Source organism: Fulmarus glacialis, unplaced genomic scaffold (assembly GCF_000690835.1).
Source record: "Fulmarus glacialis isolate BGI_N327 unplaced genomic scaffold, ASM69083v1 scaffold10, whole genome shotgun sequence".
Taxonomy (NCBI): domain Eukaryota; kingdom Metazoa; phylum Chordata; class Aves; order Procellariiformes; family Procellariidae; genus Fulmarus; species Fulmarus glacialis.
In genome coordinates, this window is record NW_009185633.1 from 67300 (window position 1) to 89768 (window position 22469).

The window sequence follows — 22469 nt, forward strand, 5'->3', positions numbered from 1 at the left end:
CTACAGCTGGCAGCATTTTATTTACTGCTACACAACCGAGCCAAAATTGTTTTCTCATATCTGCTGTGCTACTGAGGTTAAAACTTGGCTCTTATCCTTAAGGATACCTTGAAATGTGACTTTTATTCTGATGAAAGATTTTTGGTTGAAACTCCTATTTACACCCCGATTTGATAGAGAAAAATTGAGATTTTCCTTATCATGATTGTACAGTATGAAACAAATTGCTTTAGATTATGATTCCCTCCACTTTAAATTGTTCTATTGTTTAGACTAGAGCTGGCTGACAGTTTCTTCATTTATCTTTTGTAGACTAAGGCTGCATTGGACATATTCGAGGTATTAGGCTGGTGCTGATTTGTCAACCTTGACCTTCTGCCACATTAGCTCATTGCAAACCTGACACTCTTCATTTCTGAGCCGTAGCTTTTTTTCTGAGCTTTCTGAGCCAAGATTAGCCACCACTGCTTATGTGAAAGATACATGGACATGTATCAAAAGCCGTCATACAGTGTTTTCTTTTTCACATTGGATTCCTACTCAACAACTTGTGTTCTATATTAGAAACACATCTCGTTGTTCACAGCTCGTAACAAAATTTAATTGCTATTCGTCTTAACTCTGATTTATTTTATAGACTTTGTCTGGCTTAATAACAGCTTTTACACAATAGACCAGCCGATACTTGAAATATAGGCCATCAAAGTTAGCAGTGAGTTCTTGCTACTTAGTGGTCAGAAATAGTCTATGTTGGATATACTGGTGGTTTCTTCTAAAAACTGGCTATGGTCAACTTTATATTTAAGCTTCATTTTAGGAAATGATTGCAGTTGTCAGAGCTGAAATCTGAGGAACCAGTCTTGCACATTTGCAGCTAATAGAAGCAGGTAAGTACTTCCATGAGTGCTGGAAGTTGATCCCATGTTAGCTTTAAATTGGATAAAACTAACCACTGCTTCAAAGCCACCTGGAGAGGCAGCCAGCACGGTCTCATCAGTCTCTTTTCATCATGAAGCTGGCCTTGCTTCTTTACAACAATTTCGTGCAAGCTTTGCATGTTCAAATGTTGCTCCTTGTCTTTGGTCCTAACAGGAATTAATATTACCATGAAATTCTCACAGCAATTGTCCCTTTTAGAGGAGTAAGGTGTAACTCTCACTAAAAGTTGCCTCTCCAGTTTCCTTGCAGGTAGGAACCCGTGGGAAAAAAAGCACTGTTGCAGAAACAAACAAACAAAATCCACAATAACACTACTCACAGTTAGGGACAGTGGTCTCCCAGAGCATTTCATTTTCATAGCCTAACATAACTCAGAAACCTTTAAAAATACTACTGCTCGAAAAGAAGGTCTCAGGTAGATTGTGCAAAACCAGTGCATTTGGGAATCAGCTGCCGAGGGAACATGAAAACAAAGGTGCTGATTGCAAGTGGTGGGAGAAATGAGGCTAACCTCATCACATCACAGAGATTTATCAGCCGTGTCGGCTCAGCTCCTGCATGAAGAGGAGCTCTTGGAGGAGGGAACTCTGTGGCACCCTTTGCTCATCACTGAACCCACTTGCAGCTGCTCGGCTGCCAGATGCTCTGGTTTTAATGGATAAATCACAGCTGCATCACTGAAAATGCACTACATAAGAGTCAAATCTACGCTGTTAAATCCTGATGTCTCGTTTTCAATTTACAGATTATTTTTCTTTTCGGTTCTTTAGAGTTTTTTGGGTTAGTTGGTTCTTTCTTTTTTTGTCTCGTGTTTGTAGAGATCTTTGTGAGCTAGTGGGTTTATGTGTGTTTATTCAAGTAGAGCTCAATAAAATAGTTGAAGTAACGCAGTCTTTAACTGAATAACACTCCCATTGAAGTCAATGAGAATTTAATATGTTTAAATACCACAGAATGTAGCCCTAAATTTAATTGAGTATTGCAAGAAACTTAAATCAGCCATGTAGGAGGTCTTAAGAGGCTTTTTTTTTTTCCCCTAGGATAAGCATTGTGTTTCATATAGTGATAGACATCCAAAATGAAAATAAGGGTCACCTCCTTTAACTTGGACTGCTGTTTCACAGATTATTTACTTTTATCGAACTTGGTCCCGTATGTAGGATGATCTGACAAAACGTAACAAGACGTAATGATAACTTATCTTCATTGACTACAAGTTACAAAAATAGAACAATCTGCCTTTGATGAAACGCTTGAATTTTTAAAATTCTTTTACCAACACTCTTGACCTGCACCGTCTTGCAAATTCCTAGACTTCTGCAAGCAAATGTCATGAAATGAGCTACAACTATTCCACGAATGTGAGTATTTCAGTAGCGTTATCCAATACCCAAGTTACAGTTGTTGGTTTTGCTTTTCTTGAGTGGCAGTGACTAGTATTATTTACTTCATACTTTGTGGGGAAAAAGTAAAACTAAAAGATAACAAAATTTTGTTGGAATTAGTGTGAATAACTGTGAAGCCAGGAATAACTCTCAGAATGGAGCCAGGATCTTGTGCTTGGCAGGGGGGTTGAGCAATGAACTGTCACAAGTAGTTACCGCTTGCTACTTTTAGGGTAGCCTTTTGTAACTGTGGTTCTTATTTACGAACAGAGTTAACATGTTTTTGTCTGTTTGTGCTATTGCAATTCTTAGGGATTGCTAGATGCCATGTAAAAACCCACCAACATCTTGACATCTTGTTCAGACAAAGAAGAAAGAACGTGTCCTTGGCGGATCGCAAATAATAAAGGAAGGTTAGTAAGATGATCAGGAAAGATTTGAGTGAGAATCAGGAAACAATTGGCAGTTTACAACAGCCTAAACAAACTGACTTTCCAATGGCACAAGGGCTGGGCATGTCCGGAAGACGAGTTTCTCATGACTCTGCACTTACTGTGACGATAAAGTGTCGATCTTTATCAAGTCTGAGCTATCTACATAATCTAGCTCGCTGAACAAATTCTACAGCTAAGAGGACAGAAAAGTTATGTTTTCAAACTTGTTTTGAGAAGGATCACCCAGCACTGCAAGCGGTGGAGGAGGTCACACTCACCGACTTTTTGTCTTCAGTGGAGCCCAGACTTCATCTTACTGCTGGAGCACAAGAAAGCTGTGGTTATCTGATAACCGCTTGTTTACATACAGTGGGAGGTAAGAATGATAATTCCCCTCAAGAGCACTTCACATCTTTTTTTCTAACTCCAAACTGCATAACATATTAATCTTTATTGCCATTTTATTCCATGTAAGACACAGATGAGGCCATGCAACATTTTACTCAGCTCTCATACTATGGTAACTGTAATTTATATCAAGAGTTGTAAATTGCCAGACAATTGGCAATAGCGTGAAGTAAATGCTTCCTAAAATGCTTTAATATGAGAGCTAATAGCTAGAATGTATGTTTCTTGTAACTCAGTTCAGTCTAAACTGATAGTTAATTGGATTGTCATACTTACGTGGGTAAGTATTCAAACATGTCTAAACTTCATAAAACCTCCTGTATAGTGAGAAAGACAGTATTAGAGCAAAATCAAAAACAAACTTTTAAGCATGTTTGCACAGCAAGCTCAATAAGCACTTTTGCTGATCTGCATGAAACCCGTACAATTTAAATGCCATTATTCTGTCAATGTGCAGGCAAATTTTAATACTAGTCGAAAACCTAAAAATATTAAGTTTACTTAATAAAACCTATTAAAATGGGTGGCAAGAAACTGAATTATTTCAACTGGAATATATACACTGGGGAAAAGCAAGATCTTGAATAGTCACATTACAGCTCATTGAAAAGGCAATGGGCTATGCAACAAGATTGACAACAAAGGGAAAAATGATGAGGAAAATTGCCTTACTTATCTGCTAGAGTGCTCTTGACTGCCAACTGTAATTTTATGGTTCATTATATAAAAAAATACCATTAATGTTAGTACTTGTGTATCATAATCACGAGAAGAAGGGAAAAAGTTCATTGAAATGTGCTCCATTTTTAATCAAGACACTATAATTGTGTGTTTTTCAGGCATCATCAATTTCCATCAATTTTACTGCTGCAAAAATAATGTGCTGCTATAGTTCTTCCAAAGGTCAATTCCTGCATGAGGTACATCGACTGCAGGGGTGTAAACTGTAAATAAACAGCGGCATAATTTATCTTCTCAGATATTACTTGATTCATCATGAGCTTTACGTTGATAAGTGAAGAAAACGGAATCGCTGGTTTTAAATTCTGGGCTGCATCAGATAACGTAGAAATTAAGGGAACTTTGGTTATACAAATGTTATATAAAAAGTCAGGCGACAGCCAATATTAGTATTGCAGAGCCAATATTACATAGCAAATGTATCTGTCAACGTATCTGTGTGCTTTCAGTAGTTTTGAAAATCACAGAATAGATAAAATTGTCTGAAACAATGGCAGGCTCTGCACTGCGATGTGCTGCATGCCTCATGGATTAAACATCTCAAAACAACCTTGACCATCAGGGAATTTGGGTTCCTCGCACCTAAAGGGAACAGTGGTCTTACTAACCCAAACACTTTTTTTAAACCCAAACACTTTTTTTTAAAAAGGGACACAGGGAAATTTAGTGACACATTAGAATATGCAGAAAATGTTTTGCAGAAGAAGTTTTCCCAATTAATGTTTGTATTATTCCTGTATGATATCAGGGAACAAATCTACAGCAGAGCCTCGGTCCCAGTGCAACCCCAGAGCAGAGGACAGTCCCTATCCCAAGGACTTTCTTCTCGACAAAGCAGAGGTGATTCCTGGGTGATATTTTCCTAGCTGGGAGATGCTCAGACTTTCTTTATTCCATGACTCTGTGATTGTGATTGACGTTGAGCAATAGTTGCTCTTTTCTCCTGGGAATGTGATCTGAGTTTTGAAGCCTGGGCATGTTAAATTTTGTTTAGAAGTTAGGACTGACCAGTGAAGTACAAAGAGTTTGTGGTAAATATGTTATTGAGGTTTTTAAAGGCTGTCCTTCATCTACTGGTGCAGATGTGCTTTATGGGCAAACTCTGTTCTAGCTGATCCTGTATCCTTTTGAACGCATCCCCTTCTTGCAGAACTACTGCCAGTATTTCTTTTCACGCTCAGTCTTGTAATCCCGTTCTAAATTTCTTGCAGCGCAATCTGCATACAGATGCCCGAGACTGAGGGCATCTCTCTGCAGAGGCCACGTGCTGCCCTTCCACCCTGGCAGAGAATCCCAAACGCACCAAGCCCCTGTTCTCCACGCCAAGCTCCCTGGAGACCCCGCAGTCTGGGCTACGGCAACATATCCCCTTGAGCAAAGCAAGGAACGCAGCTTTAATTTTTATTAGCCTTACAGACTACTTTGGTGCTTTTGTTGCACCATGTGAAAGGAGCAGTGGTTAACACCATAGCCAGAAAGAAATACATTTTCTTTCTTTTCTCCATCTTTTAAAAGATCCCTCTCCTTAAATAAAGCAAGAAAAGCCCAGTACACTAGAAAGGGCTTCTGCTGGGTAGCTCATATTAAGGCAAAGAGATCGTAAAAGCAGCATTACTTGGATGATATATTCGTGTTGTATTTCACCTGTACTAGTGTAATACACTATCAGACTGGTGTTGCTTTGATGATAAGGTCAGCTGATAAAATAAGGTCAGCTGTCAAAAACCTATTGCAGTCTCTGAGGCACTCAAAGTTTTGTTGGAGGAAAAGAAAAAGAAAAGTTCATTTTATTCCTAAAGAGCGCATTCTTCAACATGGTGAAGTGAAGGATGGTAAGACTGAAGCTGAGAGGCTTGGCTGAGGCTGACAAGCCCTCCAGAAATCCCACCACGCAGCCAAGGCGGTAGGACCCAGGGCCCTGGGGACAAAGTGCAGCATTTCAGCCAACTGAAAACTCTTCTGCAGCTCAGCCATAGGCCTGAAATAGCTGAAATAATACATGTATTTATGTCCATTTTCAGATAAATGTCACTGTATGCCCAACACCTGCCAAGCCGGACCATCCTGCAGCGGATGCTGAGCAGCTGGGTGGTAAGTGCTGGAGGAGCCTCTCCCTTCTCCTGCCCCCAGCAGAAGTGAGTGTCTGGGATAACGCTTTGCAAATCTCACTGTAAAAACATGGCATTATTCATAGTGTATGATTAGTCTTTCATGCTTTCCTTGTTATAAAAATGTAACACATGCTACAGTGCAGAATGTGGTAATATATTCTAACGTGATCTTTAATGCTGATATTTAAAAACCTGTTCCTGAATATGCACAGTTTAAGTTTCACATGAATGCGCATCTACCATTTTCCTGTTTTAAAGCATGAAGTCTTTTAGGCAAAATGTAGGCTTTATGTCAATCCATTTTTACCCCTTCCTTCAGCTCATCTATCTACAGCTAAATATTTTCTTCATCTTCCTCAGAAAACCCGAATTATTCTAAAGCAATGTGTGCTGCAGCGTGTGTGTGTATGTGTTTGTTGGTAAGTCAAAATACAAGCACTGGGAGAAGATATTCTCATTTGTTTTCCATTCCAGTTTTTAAGTGATATGTTAGGAAGCAATCATAATAAAGAGGAGCTGAAGGAGCTGAAGAAATTATTTCTCAGTTAGACAGCAGCCTGCTGTTATCTCTAATCTAAGAGGCACAGGATAGAGGTCATCTTCTGATCAATGAGGTGAATTTCATTTTATGATGCTGAAAACAGACAGAGAATGGTACAATCAAGTGCTTTCAAAGAGAAAACAGAAGCAGTCAGAGAGTGATGGAAGAACCACAACAAAAATAAACAGATTTATTGCTGTATATAGCCTGTTTTACAAGGACTCTGTGGAGCAGAAAGAGGATGTTACTCTACTTTAGCCCCCCAGATATACAGAATATTGCCAAGATTTATAATCACTTTACCTGTCCAGGACAGTCAAATGGGGTTAACATGGTGCACTGCTATGTCCAAAGATTATCTCTCATAAAGAATAAGCAATTTAGTTTCCAAGCTGAACACTTAAGCATGTAATGTAATGCGACTTTCGGGAATCCTCATGCACAAAGAGTGCTGACAGCTCCCCTGTTTGATAGTCTCCAGTAACCCCAGCACAGCCGAGTTTCTCCCACGTGCCCTGGCTCTGGGGGCTGGCTCTCTGGCTAGCTCTGGTGTTTGCCTGTATTTTGCTTTTCAAGTGGTATTTGACTTGGCCAGGTTTTACTCGCAGCACTGTCTGATATGACTTTGGGTCATTAGACAATATGAATTGCAAGGCCTGATTAAAATGTTTGCTTACTGAAGTTTTATAGTTAGTTTGGAATATTAAGCATGGACATGTTGTCATGTAATTGAGCAATTATTGGATGTATGATCTAGCCTTTGCCATAGGTAAGCCTCAAACAGTGTCTGCTGTTCCGTTCAAGAACTGGGCAAAGTGACGGAGCATTCATTGTGCTTTAGAGTTTGGTTACAAACAAGAAGTTAAAAATACTTTCCCACAAAAATACTGAATTTCACAACAAGCAGAATTCTCTATTTGAAGTGATCTATCATGTAGCAATCTGGATAATTTTCATGAGAGGAAGAAAGATACTGATAAAAGCAAGTAGATAAGCAAGAGGAAAAGATTGCTTAAATACGGAAAAGGATAAAGGGATCTGAGAAATGTATGTACCAGGATATGGGCACCTGTGTATCTGTCACAGTACCTTGGGAAATCATCCTTTTCTGAGTGTCTGATTTAGTATTTGTGTTTGATCTATGAAGTAAATGAAAGTTGGACTGGAAGTATTCCTCGGTTAAGGTTTTAAGAGTGACATTAGACCTGTATTGTATCCCATGCAACTGTGGATGGAAAGGCGTCGCTCAACCAATGATGGCATTGAGCAAATGGTTACATACATTCATAAACCAGGTATGGAATAAAACTGCAAGAAGAGAGACCTAAAATGGCAGAGCAGCAGTGTGCAAGGGAGCCTAGAATTTTAACTGATCTGCTGCCATTCCGTCTATTGGAGGGTGCACAAACAAGGAGCAGGAAAAGGTGAAGTGTTCTGCTGGCAATGAAATGTAGAAACAACTTTCTACATTTTTGTGTGCGTCATCCAAAAATAAGGACTTCTGCATATACATGTTTGAAAAGATAGTGTTTGCCCCAAGTAGCAGAGCTTACTTTTCATCAGAACGTATAGCAGAGCTTTTTTGGTTTTTTTCCAAACCTTGCAAACTATCCCCACAATCAATGGAAAGCTAAAGAGAGCCCTTGCTGTACGTGTGGATTAATCTGGAATTCCCTGGCATCTTCAGATCCTTGCATCAAAACATTAGTTTGCATCAAAAGTTTGAACAGTTACTCAAAGTATTCAGGAGTTCAGAAAACGACAAGAGAAAATGAACGAAAATGCCTCCAATTTCTACGGCTTGCAAACTTCAAAAACTGTAATTGTGCTGGAAGTCTTTGATCTCAGTATTACTCTTCCATTGCCTTTGAAGTCAAAAGCGTAGGGCTATTGCAGTGGGATCCTAAGGTGTCAAGTGTTAATTCCCTATAGCCACATTTAAGGTACATCGTATTAGCTATTGACCACAAGGTGCTAAAGAACGTGACCGTATGTAGAGAGCGTTTTCTTATTAAAGAAGGTTTCACACATCAGTAGTTTCGATGCAGACTGTTTTTTACCAACAAAGAGGTCCCTGCAGACCACTGGTGCAGGGGACCTCTGGAAAATGTTTTCTAGAACAAATGAGCAATCACACATTTTTAATAATCAACTGTTGCAGCTGAGCGGGAACTAAAATAATGTCAAAAGTTACAGACTAAACAGCAGCATATGTTATTTTTGGTGCTTAGGAGGGAGCCCTGGAAGGGGGAGACTGGTGAGGGGCTCGGCTGGAATGCCAGGAATCTCTGCCTGCCCCTGAGATGGGAGCTTAACGCTGCAAATTGGTACCAGCGTCTGCCTTCATACAGCAGAACTGGAAAAGAAAAATGGAAAAGGCTGCATTTATATGACTTGTAAAATATTCATTTATATGCTGCGCTTGAGGAGAATCGATCTCTAGAGAGCGTGAGGTTTCTCCATCTCAGTCAAATTAGATTAGAGGTAAGAGCTGAGTGGGATGAAATGTCACGGGGACAGGAACGGGGCGAAACGGTGCGGGCATGTGCTCGCCTCTGATCCCCTGAACGGGGCAGGGGGGTCATTCGGAAGGGCTGAAACTGCAATGGGAGCAAGGCACAGGCTTGCCCCTGAGCAAGCGTCTCTGGGTTTTGATTCCACTAGGTGGCAAATTGTTGAAATCTTTTTGTAGATTTGGTCTTCAGTGACTTGCTTTACCTGTCAAATTATAGCAAGGTTAAATAAGGTCAGCACTGAGGGAGGCAATGGCTTATTCCTTTATTTTTGGTGTTATTTTCAGTGTATGGTGAAGGAGAATGCAGCAATGGGCACGACGGGATTTATGCTTTGCTCCTCCACAGATGCCCGTCGGTCCTTCGCATTGCTCAGACAGCGACAGTGCTGCAATGACGATGCACAACTCCAGAGCTTTGCGAGGGGCCATATGTGGCTGGATTGACTTTCTTTTTTCAGCCTCTTGAACATCAGTTGTTGAGTAGTTTCCTCATCATCAAGAGCTTGCCAAAGACAAACTCTGAAAATATGGTATGATAAAGAGTAATCAGTAAAACTTGTATGCTTTGGGCAAAATGTTACCTGGTGATTGTTAAAATCTGGTCTTGTCTGTTCTGAGTTACTCCTTTATAAATGTGAGTGGACAATTTGTGCAGTGACATCTGCCTTCTTTCTGATTTTCTGGGGAAAAAACCCTAAGCAGTGCCCATCTGAATGTCAGCAAGGTTTTCATGGTGTAACAGCGGTGGCTTGTAGCTAATTGGATTGCTCTAAGTCTGTGTGACCCCCAGCCAGGTCTGTGCACAGGGCGTGGGACGTGGAGTGGGCAGCCAGAGCTAGGCTAGCCCACGGCTGGATGACTAGTCACACCAACCCAGGGTTTTTTTTTTTCCAGTTAAAATGCTCTTTGAAGATTTTAAGTGAGACCTGCTATTGTGAATGGGGCTCTCAGTCTTTTTCTGATGTTAAGGAATCCTGAAGAGTTTCTAACAACAGACTTTTACGCAGTTAAATGAGAGAGGTATCTTATAGAATGTTTTCAGCTACTTCTGACAATAATGTCTTTACCTCGGGAGCAAAGTATTCGTGATGATGTCAATAAAGAGAGCAGCTTTGACAGCAGTTTTATATATCAGCATAGATGTAGAGTGCTGAATATTACCTGTATTATCAATTGGCTAACACTTTTCACGAGAAAGATGTCTCTTTAGAAAGCTGTGCCTTTTATGAGTGTCATCAACTTCCGTCAGGCTTGACACGGCTGGGTTTGACTGGATTTGAGGTTTTTGCTGTTGTTCAAATTTGTGATAAGGTAAGCGAGCATTTTCTGAGAAATGGATGTTGAAGAATGTGTTATGTTCAAATATAAACTGCTTCATTCTACGTTTTTTTGTGAAAGCTCTGAGATCCGTGGAGGAAAAGACTTAAGTAATTGAGTGATTTGCCATGCTTTTGGTATTAAAACGGCACAGGTACAACTCATGCAGAGGCAGTGACTTATTACAGCTCTAAATATCTCTGCCTTTAAAAACTCTGGGATTTAAAAGCTTTGTGCAGAATCTCCATCGGCTTTCGGATAACGCAAGGGCAGAGAAGAGGAGCAGTGAGGGCAGCGAGTGCAGGCAGGCAGCTGTGAGCACTCTGCATGTACAGTGCGTAATATCATACCAATAAGAAACAACTTACGAGGAATATTTATTTTTCCACATTATGAAAAAAAGATTCTCTATATTTCTAAGTTAGAGCAAATCAGTATGGATTCATACTTCGTTATTTCAGATGCAGTCTCTTGATGGATGCAGAAAAGGCAGGTTTACTGACAAATTTCTACCATTTCAACTTTCTCAGTGTTTGTTGGCGAGCATAGCATATAAATACAACGAGGGTGGTGAGACACTGGCACAGGTTGCCCAGAGAGGTGATAGATGCCCCATCCCTGGAAACATCCAAGGTAAGCTTGGACGGGGATCTGAGCAACCTGATCCAGTTGAAGATGTCCCTGCCCGTGGCAGGGAGGTTGGACTAGATGGCCTTTAAAGGTCCCAAACTATTCTATGATTCTATAACATAGAAAGAGGACATAACATAGATCACATGTCACAGCTCACCACCAGCTTATGTCTGCAGCCGGTGCTCCTGAAGAGCAAGGGTGCCTCTGTCATGCTTCTGACAGGGGACACTGAGCGGCTCCAAAACGACCACTGCCTGCTTGTAGGGTGCTGGTCTGAAGTACTGCTCCCAGCTGCGAGCCCTGGGACAGCCCGTGGAGGTGTGCAGTGCTGTTTCAGACCGCACTGCTTCAGCCACCTTTTTTCTGCCTATAGCTCACCGGGCACGCAGACCGTCCGGCGGCTGCGTGACCCGCCGACGTGCCCTGCTCTTGTATCAGCACACTGAAGTGAAATGCAGGTGGAGACCAGCGAGGAGCTCCTTTCAGTACGGGAGGCCTCTTTCTGAATATTTACATCTGAGGTATAAATCACGCTTAACACATCACTCGGTGTAATAGGTTCCTGTAATTAAATGAGAGCTTTATTGAATAAATTACCACAGTGGTAATTATATGTGTAATACTCCTGCTGTATCTCCAGCAATTCCTTTAACTTTATTGCAGATAAAACAATGACCTTGTCTATTTTCATAATGCTTGATAATTTAAGACGACTGAAGAAATGTTAATTTTGAGTTGTCCAAGTCGTCTTTAAAAATGTTACCATTACTAGTATTAGCTCAATATCGAGACAATATTATTCCTAATACTTCCTGCATATGCACAGCGCCAGTGACACCCCTGTTACCTTTGGAAACACAAACTTACCTGTATGAGCAGTGGAGCTTGTTGTATGCCACACGCACTGGTAATACAGTAGGAAAATGATGGTTTAGTCTGTAATATCCCCAAATTGATTTTTCTTCATGGAGTGGAGAGCCAGAAATTAACTGAATCCAATCAGCAAGGATCTTTATGTAAATTAATGCAGAACTAGAATAGCAGAGTATAACTTGATGACATTGGCCTTATTTTTTGTATATTAGTCAATAGAACTAAGTTTACAATCTTGCCTTTCCTTTGGCTAAGTTATTTATATATGCACACAAGTACAGTGAGGCTTTATTTTTATTTATGGCTTTCTCCAATATATGCACATCTTTCAAATCTCTACAGAGTTGCATCGATTCCTGTAGTATCATCTCCTAGTTTATTGAGTACAGGTGGTGACTGATTGTCCCCTGATACTTCAGGAAAACCCAAAAGATACAAGAATGTAGTTTTAAATAGGCTTCGACTTTATTAAGCTACCAACACATCTGGGAAATTATTTGAGATGGTTGGGAATTCCGTGATAATTTTTTTTCCCACTGGAAAAAAATGCTGATTTGCCAAAATCAGAACTGTTTGCTAAGCAGAGTTTGATTCAACATATCCAATTAAGAAGAAAAAGAAACCAGTGTAATAGCAGGTTGACACTGTTAACCGAAGATTGTGCTTTTTCTTGTGATGGCAATTTTTCAAAATTTTAATGAACTTCTACTTAGAAAAAAAGTTGAAACCAATTAATGTGACTAACCTGACAAAAAAAAAGGGGAGGGTGTTGGTGGGTGGAAATGTGAAATCACAGATTTACAGATTTACACCCTGTCTCTTGCAACTTCTCTGCAAACTGTTGAAAACTTGTGGGACAAGGAAACATAATCTACGCTCAGCGGCGAACTTCCTTGCTATGCTGCCACGCTGCTGATACCATCCCTCCCAACCACTGTTTATAAAAAACTTGGAAATCGGGGAAAAAAATCAGCATCTCAATGTAGAAGGCATTAACAGCCTGTTTTCCTGCTTGGTGTCTTCTGGTTGGTGTCTTCTGCTTTCCTGAGAGCAGCTGGCTTCCACCACCCTGTGCCAGAGAGTCGAGCTTGGGGTCCTGCTTGTCTTTCAGCTCTTTGTTAGCGTGTGCCAGCCCATCCGTGGTCCTGCTTAGCTGTGCTGGGATCTTCCTGAGCATCTCCTCTTTGCCTCGATCCTACCGAACATGATAAACTAATATCAATCCATTTCTAATAACGGTTTTGCCTGAGATTTGCATTACTGTAACATCAGGATCCTGTCAAGTTAGTTTAAAAACAAAGTCTAGTTCAGAGAAAACACTTGAATTTACTTTAAGTAAAATCTGCAACGGTCTTCAATTAATAACATGTTAAAAAAATTAATTTGCACTTGCACTCAATAGGGTGCAGGAAGAATAGCAAGGCTTTTTACTATGCTCTGAAAAGCCATAGCAAATAACTTCTTCAGTAAAAGAAAAATAACCTAATAGCAGCTTGCTATGGAAATTCACAGTATTTCTCTGTTCAATGGTGCATGAAAACACATGTGCTTTGTATGAATATAGAAATGAAGAAATAATTTATCAAGCAAACATATAGGTACTTCTTCAAGAATTTCTATTGCTTTGGAAACATTATTCTTTTTTTGACACAGCTTTACTGATCTGCTGTCTGATGGATAGATCTAAGATGGGAAAGGAGATACTTTCCTTCATTTTATGATAAAGAAAAGGGAAGGAAAGAAAACTAAGCATTAAGATGCCAACATGTGTTTCGTCTACTTAAGTTCTGCCCGAGAGAACTAGATTCGGCAGAACAGTTTCACCTTCGCAGAAGTTATTGCCTTACCTTCTTTGCCTCTTCTCACAAGTTTTCCTATTTTTTCCTTGGTTTCTTTGTATTTTACCTTTCACAAGAGAGTAAAGCATCTGCTTTCTAAGGTTATACAGAAATCAATGCCATCAAGTACTGAAGAGCCCTAGGTCTGCCAGACTAAGGGGAATATTTTTAAGGGTGATATTCTGTAAATGCAATTAGGTATTTATGTACCTCTAAACCTTATACAGAGCCTAGAGGTATCTAAACACCTTTTAAGAATCTGCAGCTAGATGTTTATTGATAAACAACATGAATAGGTCTTGTCATAGAAGATTTTGCCCCAGTGACTCTCTAACCTCGTCCCCTTCTGCGGGGGTGAGCCGGGTCCGTGGTTATCCCAGCCACCCCTGCCCCGTGCGGCCGCTCTGCCAGGGGTTGTTGGACAGGTAGTTCTGGGGAGAAAAAATAGGGTTCAGAAGTATAAGACATTTTTCTAGCTGTAGCTAGAATCTTCACACACCTTAACTGCCCTCTGCCCCAGGGCAGGATCAGCCACACTTGCAACATTTTTGATGGCTGTTTGTCCGAACTTCACTTAAATGTCAGTGATGGAGATGGAGACACCATGGTCTGAACTGGCCTTGCAGTTAGGCTAGCTTAAACCTCCCTGGCAATATTTGTTGCCAAGAGAAGTTCTTTCCTTCACCTTTGCCACTACCTTTTAAGTACTTGAAATCTGTTTTCAGGTCTCTGCTCCTTCTTTATGACACATTATGGCAAAAAAACCCCAACATTCCACGTAGATTATATTGGTTGATCTCCGACTGTTTTAATTGTTTTCCCTTGCCTCTTTTTCTTTGGCCAAATGAGATGTACATCAAACTTAGACAAATTTAGGTAACACCAAAGTTGCTGCAACAGGAGTATCCTCATTTTGTGGAGTAGAGATTACTCAAACATTTCCAGAAGTTAGGGCAACGAAGCTGGTGAAGGGTCTGGAGCACAAGTCTGGTGAGGAGCGGCTGAGGGAACTGGGGCTGTTTAGCCTGGAGAAGAGAAGGCTGAGGGGAGACCTCATCGCGCTCTACAACTACCTGGAAGGAGGGTGTAGCGAGGTGGGGGTTGGTCTCTTCTCCCAAGTAACAAGCGATAGGACGAGAGGAAATGGCCTCAAGTTGCACCAGGAGAGGTTTAGATTGAACATTAGGAAAAACTTCTTTACTGAAAGAGTGGTCAGGCCTTGGACCAGGCTGCCCAGGGAAGTGGTGGAGTCACCAACCCTGGAGGGATTTAAAAGACATGTGGATGAGGCGCTTAGGGACATGGTTTAGTGGGCATGGTGGTGTTGGGTTGACGGTTGGACTCGATGGTCTTAGAGGTCTTTTCCAACCTTAATGATTCTGTGATTCTATGTTGCGTTTGGTATGTGTACCAGGTATGACTATTATTGTGACATATATGTCAGCATTTCATTGTGACAGTGCCATGAAATTTCTCAGTAAAGCCACAATGTGAGTAATCTGAGCTACTGTTTTTCCTTTTACATTACCGCTATATTCCACAGGAAAGACTTTTGTGACTATAATTATTCTAAAGTCTGTATTGTTAACACAGCGATTGCATTTAGGCTAGACTGAGTATTTGCTGTAGGAATGAGATAGATGGATAGAAAGAGGTTTAGGGAAAAGATATGATTATTCATTTTTCTTTAGCAAAACGTAAGAATCATAGTAATTCTTAATATTGACTAGGAGCCAAAGGCTAAAGCTGTCTTTTAGAAAAAAAAAAAAAATGCGGTGTCTGTTGGGAATTATTTTACTTTGAACTCCATGGTCAGCAGATATCCTTGACCCAACAGATGGAAAGGTCATAGTTAAAATATAAAGTAGCTACTATTTTAAAAAGCAAATATAAAAGAGATTTAGCGCAGCACAATATTATTTCTAAGCTTTCTACACTTACAAGAAATCCAAGAGTTTCCTGTAACCTCTTTGTAGTTGATAATGTAAACATCTTTCTTCTGATGCAAATAACAGAGGTATTTTTAGTACAGATTATGGCATGGTATTTCTGATGCTTACTTATTTTTTGTAAATACATTTTCTAAAAAAGAAAACATACTGTCAGCAGGCTTTTGGGATGCTCCAGGTCATACTCAGCATCATGTCCTCTTGGCTTTCTGGGACTGGACGCACGACACTTTCTGGGATGTGCAACTGCTTCTGCAGCCCACAGAGACCCTCCCTGGCATCGCTGCGACCTGTGCAATCCTCTGGACAGCCCATTTTGAAATTCTGCCACACAGCTGGAAGCCGTGCAGGGTAGGTGTTAGCTCCTCCATCCAGTTCCAAAACCCAGCTAGCGAGCTTCATGCCAAGCACATGCCTTGCACACTCATCCAAACGCCGTGCTTGGAGAGAGCTTTCTGCAGAGGCCCTTCCCCATGTTTCTGGAGTGGTTCTTAGTTTGACAATACACAAACAGAACTTGAGGCCATAAAGAAAAGTTTGCCTGAATACGACAAGATGGTGTTGTGGCTACCTGTGATAAACCTGAGTGCAGCGGTTGTTATATTTCGGGCAATTGCCTCTAAGGAATGGGAATCTGCTGAACGGTGAACAAGGAGAGAACGCACAAACTTGCATGCACACACACACTTCTGTGATCTCTGCCCACCACCTTCCTTATATTTGAAACACAGCAGAGCAGACCTTCAGGACTGCAAGATCATCACCGAAATGAGGATTACTGTGACCTTGACCATTGGGAACATGTGCCAGAAGCTGATGATTGGAGCTACAGCTTCTGAGGCTAAAGGGAAAAGATGCTTAAAAGTGAACTTTGTGCTTTGCAAATACCTGGCCTATCTGGACAGACGACAAGTTGATGTGGCCTCTAATTTGTGCTGGGCACGACCCTCCCAGGAATTTCAGTCTGTAATGGAGGCCCCGTAGAGTGCACGGAAATATCGCACCTTAGCAGGCTGGTGCGTACAAAGCATCTGCTTTGATATTGAGACTCTAATCTTCAGACTTTTAAATTTAATTAGTGTATTTAACCAGTCTACTTCGAGGGGAATATTGATCAGTTTGCTATCCTCAATATTATTCTTATTTCTCTGAGAGATGTTAGTAGAAAAGACAGTGCCTTTGTCTAAATACAGAGGTTTTATTTATTTTAATCCCCCTCCCCAATTACTTAAGTTTGTGAAAAGCTATCAGCTGGAGACATGTATCGGAGGAGCAGGGGTATTTCTCCTTGATTGAGTTTCTACTTGTACATTTCCCAAAGCAAATAAAACCAGACTGGAACTGAATTAAGGGGGTTCACAGAGGGTTTTGTATTGGTTAATTTAATAGCTATAAAATTCACCTAATTAGTTAAAGCCATACAGATATATGTCAGTTTGAAGCTTCTTTGTTATGTATCAACAATGTCTCTCTGTTACATGAGTTGTGGGTTTCTGAATGTTACAAAACATGATTACTTTTTAAAATAGTGATCAAATTTGATTGTGTCCATGTTTTTTAAACAAAATTTTCTTTGCCCACAGTTTTTGGGGGGATAAGGGAAGAAAACCTTTTGGATGATGTGGTAGGCACCTATCAACAGAGACATCCCAAATAACCTTTAAAATGTTTAATATTTTTGCCTAATTTTACAATTGGACTCTTCAGAGGCATCTACAGAAATCAGGTTACCAGCTCCCACTGCTCTTCAGTACAAGGAGGCTCTCTAAAGCCTACAGGAACCTGGGATTTCGAGCAGTATTAGGAAAATAATCAGATTACATTAATTTTAGGATTAAGAAGCAAGGCTGGGAAACGAATTTATTTACAGGATTCTGATAGTCTCACTGTGATTAAGTATAATTGTCTTTATTTTCCTTACCTTCTTTGCAGTTCTGCAGTTATCAAATGTAAATTGGGGGGGGGGGGGGAAACAACAAAAAAATCAAAACCAAAACCACAAAAAATGAATGCCACGAGTGTAACAAAGTGTGATGTGAAATACGTAGAGAAAACTAGGATGGGATCTTGGTCCAGTGGCATTCCTCAGCCCTGTAGCTCTCCAGGTGGTAAGTGAAAATGATCTCTCTCTCTCTCCCTGTTTTTAAACAGGGATTCGGCGCAGCAGCTGGGTGGAATTCTCCTGTTGTACATTAACACACCAAGACTGTACAAGAAATCGCAGTGAGTCATCAGCTTCGTAAGTATTTCCCTCTGCTGTACTGCAAAGCCCCTGTACCTGTATTACTCCATATGTCAGTAAAAATGCAAAATCATTTCCCATTTAAATATTTAAGTTAAGCAATTTGATAACACAGGCAACAAGGACTGGTAAATCTCATCTACGATCATGAATATAACAGCGACAAATACTAGTAATATTTCAAAGGAAGGTCAGCACTCCAAACAAATTACATTGGAGCCTTCAGCTGAGGCGTTTGCTCTCCGAAGCATGAATATATGGTGGATACAAAATTTAAGGATATTAAGTTATTTAGCCTCAGAGTTTGACTTCATGATAGACAGTGGCACTGAACTCCACAGCTTGCAGCTTGATTGCAGACCATAAATAGTGCATGTGTGCCACATCGACTACATGACCTAATTTCATTTGTATTGAGAATACATCTAGAATAGGAAATAGAGGACACCGAGAACTTTTTTATTTCTTTTGTTTCTTTCTAAAGCTTTTTTTGGGGGAAGGAAGGGGGTGTAGTTGAAATAAAAACTTTTTTTTTTGTGGAAATTTCTCAGCTTTGCTGGAAGTTTCAAAGACCAGCTCTCTGATCCATGATATTTTCTGCTTAAAAGATAACACTCTCCAAATGGAATTATTTTCCTTGATAAGGCAAGAAAGATCTGTTTTCAAATGCTTGCTGTGAACCAAGTAGAAGAAAGACTTGAAACTATCAAGTGGAGGTGCAAGCTATACTCACAGTTGACAACACCATCAGGTTAGCAATATTGCAAAGATAATAACAGTCAGGTAAGTTTTAGTTCATTTTCGTAACTGTATTGATTAGCTGACTGTGCAAACATGGTGCAAATGTGTGGCATGAGAAAGCCTCGCTAATGTTCATGAACCGCAAGCTGCTCGGGTCAGCAAGCGTCACAAGTCGATGATTCCCAATACACACTTTAATGAAGTTTGACATATAACTTCAGTGTGACCTTGTTTTGTACAGAAGCACTGATATCGTGAGTTACATCAATAAAACCTGAATATGTTTTTTTTCACTGAAAAGAGCCTCTGACACCTGTACTGCTATAAATATTCATTGGAAAAACATACCAAATGGTGTTAAGGTTTAATTTTGGTGGGACTCGGGGCTGTATTTGGGTTTATGCCAGAAGAAACTAAACAATTTAGGATGTTATTTATGAACATATAATATTAGAAACAGTAGTTAAAGTTGGAGTTACAAATGTAGATATGGGAGTATTTCCATATGCATTAGCTGGAGATATTTAAAGAAGCTCGGCTCACCCAAGAAGTTATGAGGTATATTACAATGCACCAATGCACTTTAACAGCTCTTGATGAGGTGCTTTTATAGGGCCTGTGCTATATATAAATGCTCATCTTCCTTTGGAATATCCCAGGATATTATCTGGGATAAGAGAAGTATTTTGTCCTTTCTTAAGATGAGTTCCCTGATCAGGGGACAGCATTTCTTGTTGGTTCAAAGAACCATAGTCAAAACATGATAACACAGCTTTTAAATACTTTTGTGTTTGCTTTTTTTTGTCAGTTATGATTTTATTCTCTTTTTCTCTGGAATGTAAAGATTAGGACCAAAGTTTAATTAACTTTAGTTTTGGCTGCTTGATGGTGGCTGCAGGGACATGAATACAAGTGCTGATTGAAAGACTGTGGATCTCTGTTATTTGTTCACATTTTTGCCTCCCTGCTTGAACTTTATGCCTCTGTTGTGTTCCTGAGAACACTTGGGGGCAGTGGATAGTCTGTTCCACAAAGAACTGCTTATTTTGGGAAAGAGGGTAATTACAGTGAAGCCACAACAAAGAAATCTGGAGCCAATTCACTTCATATGGTTTTAATATTCAAGAAAGAGCCTTTAAAAATGAAAAGGATACTTCTCAAATGTATTCACTGAAGAAACTCATTGCAAGGGAGGTGGAACTATAAAGCAGAACCCTCAAATGAAATCTGCTTTTTTCTTGGAGCATTTTGCACCAGGAGATCTGTTCTGATATCTGCATGCTCTTTGAGTGAATCAGCTCACCAGCTCTATCCAGTTCCCCCCACCTCAGTCGTAGGAGACTTCTCCCCCCTCAGTGAAGAATGAGTCTGGTGGAAGAATCGCCTCTGGAGAAATAGCCTTGGCTGGGCCAGTTAAGATGATAGGTTTAAGATAGTTCTTATTACAAACTGAAGATGTGATGGGGCCCAAAATCTAAATCCAAGCTCTGTCTCTGTGCAAGGAATAGCAAAATCCACAGCTGTGTTAGTAGAGTAGTGAATGTTGCACTGAAGATGAAAATCACTTCACCTTTTGTTTCTTTCCTTAACATTATTCCATATGTATTGAAAACAGAATATGAGTTGCTGGAAAAAGGCCATAAGAGCCTTCTGAGTGCATAGGTAGCAGAGCAGTCTCAGAAGTTTGACAATTCCCAATGCACTCGTCAATAAAACCTAGCATGCAACTGTAGAGTGATCTACCCGTCTTTGCTCAAGAGCAGTAATATTGTGGGTTACATCAATAAGGTCTGAATCAGTCTTGTCACTGTAAAGATTGTCTTGTTTGACAGCTGTATGGCTTCGAACACTCATTGGAAATTCATATTAACTGGTACAGAGTGGTATTTCCTATTTAGATACTCAATAGATTCTCATGACGAACTTCTATCAATTTTGCATTTAAATATATCTGCATAGCTAAATAATTATAACAATCAAATGGCCTGCCCAGAGTCTAGCATGCAAACCCTGCCTCAGCCCTCTTCTGTGTGAAGGGTGGAGCAGCTGCTCCCCATTTGGGGAGATGAAACCGGCACATCCTAATTTCAGCAGCAAATGCACTCCAGCCAAATGTAGGCCATCCTCCGCTCTTCTGCTTATTAAACAACGTTCATCATGGCACAGCTAATGTAGCACAGCTGCACGTGGTAAAGTCGGTATTTGTGTAAGCATGCAAAGATATATGCCCAAACTATTTTTCCAACATCAATATTTTTTAGCATTTATCTATTGCTGAAATTTAATATACAGTCAGGCATTGTTATTTTTAGAGCCTTTTTTAACATGAATTCTGGACACACTGAACACTGTATTTTTAAAATATCTACATATATTAAAAGAAATATGCACCTGTGTTTCCTGAACTCAGTAACAGTCCCAATCTGGCTTTACCTTTAATATTGCTTTTTACTATCTTAATGATGCAGTTTCCATGCAGGCAAAAGAGAGAACGACTTTGATGTGAGCTTTGTGCATATGAATATTATTGGCAGAAGCCCTTTGTTTCACCTTTAGTGAGAAGAGGAGGAACATAGGTAGGAAATATCATGGCATTTATAGGTTAACAGAATCAGGATTTTACTTTTGTGTTTGGTTTTTTTTTCCTAATGCTTCAGTCAGTGGCATTTTTTGCTCGTCATGTGCTGATTTAACTTTGCAAAAGGCTGTGGAGCGCTTTTATGGTACTCAACAGCCTGTGTTGATGCTGGGAGGGGCACAGAGAGGTTGGTGTGGGTAGATGTGGGAATTATGTCATATTTTGTATTCGGGCAACCTGCAGTTGGAATTCTGACATCATTGTTCACAGACGCACCGTGCCGAGCCCTTCCCTGCAAGCCAGCAGAAATGTGGTTTCCCGCACCTCTCTCCTGATGCATTGGGGTTCACGCAGCGCCGGAGCTGCAGCGCCGGGGCAGGCATTTTGCAGATCTTCCTCCTCCCTTGGAACAACCCTACAGGAGCGGCGGTAGGTTGCCATTTGCCCATGAGTTATATAATCATTACAGAAATATGAATGATCTCAGACAAAATGAATATGATTTCTAGATTTTTCTAAGCATGTGCATTTGTTTAAAAGAGAACAGATTTTTTGTCTTAGTGTGCTAACATTATAGGTTGAAAGCAATTGAGGAGTTAGCCTGGACTATCCTTACATTGACTCTAGATGTCATTTTATAGAAATTCTGTGTTCTCGGGTTGTGTGTACTTGATGGTATTTTATTAATACACCACCCAACCAACAGAAACTGATGTGGTAGAGTTGTAAGTGTACAGCACAGGGTGATGGATGGTTCGAGGAGAGGCTGGGCTGTCCTTCTTGCAGACACAGTATCTTCAAGTCTAAAGGATTAAGGATTTAAAGGACTCCAACCCCTGATGATGTGCTTATGTGACTATAGAATAGAGCCAAATTTACTAATCAGAGACAAGGAAGAATAGATGCTCTAGAGAGAGAAAAAGAGGAAATTTAGCACTGAAAAAGGATAAAGAATAGAAGAGAAAATGAGTAAAGCTACAGGAGATGCAATCTAAGTTCAAAGAAAATATACACGCTTGTCTTACTGCTAGTACTTCTCTTATTTCACATGCTTTGCTCATCTCATGTAGTCTTCACCATAAAAAGTTGCCCACAGTTACAGTGATGCTTTTAGAAGGTGAGTATACATATGTCAGATGAAAAAAAATAACACTCACATTGGAAGAATAATCTTAAATCATCCTTCGCACTTCTGTGTGAGATTGGATCTACTGCAACCTTCCT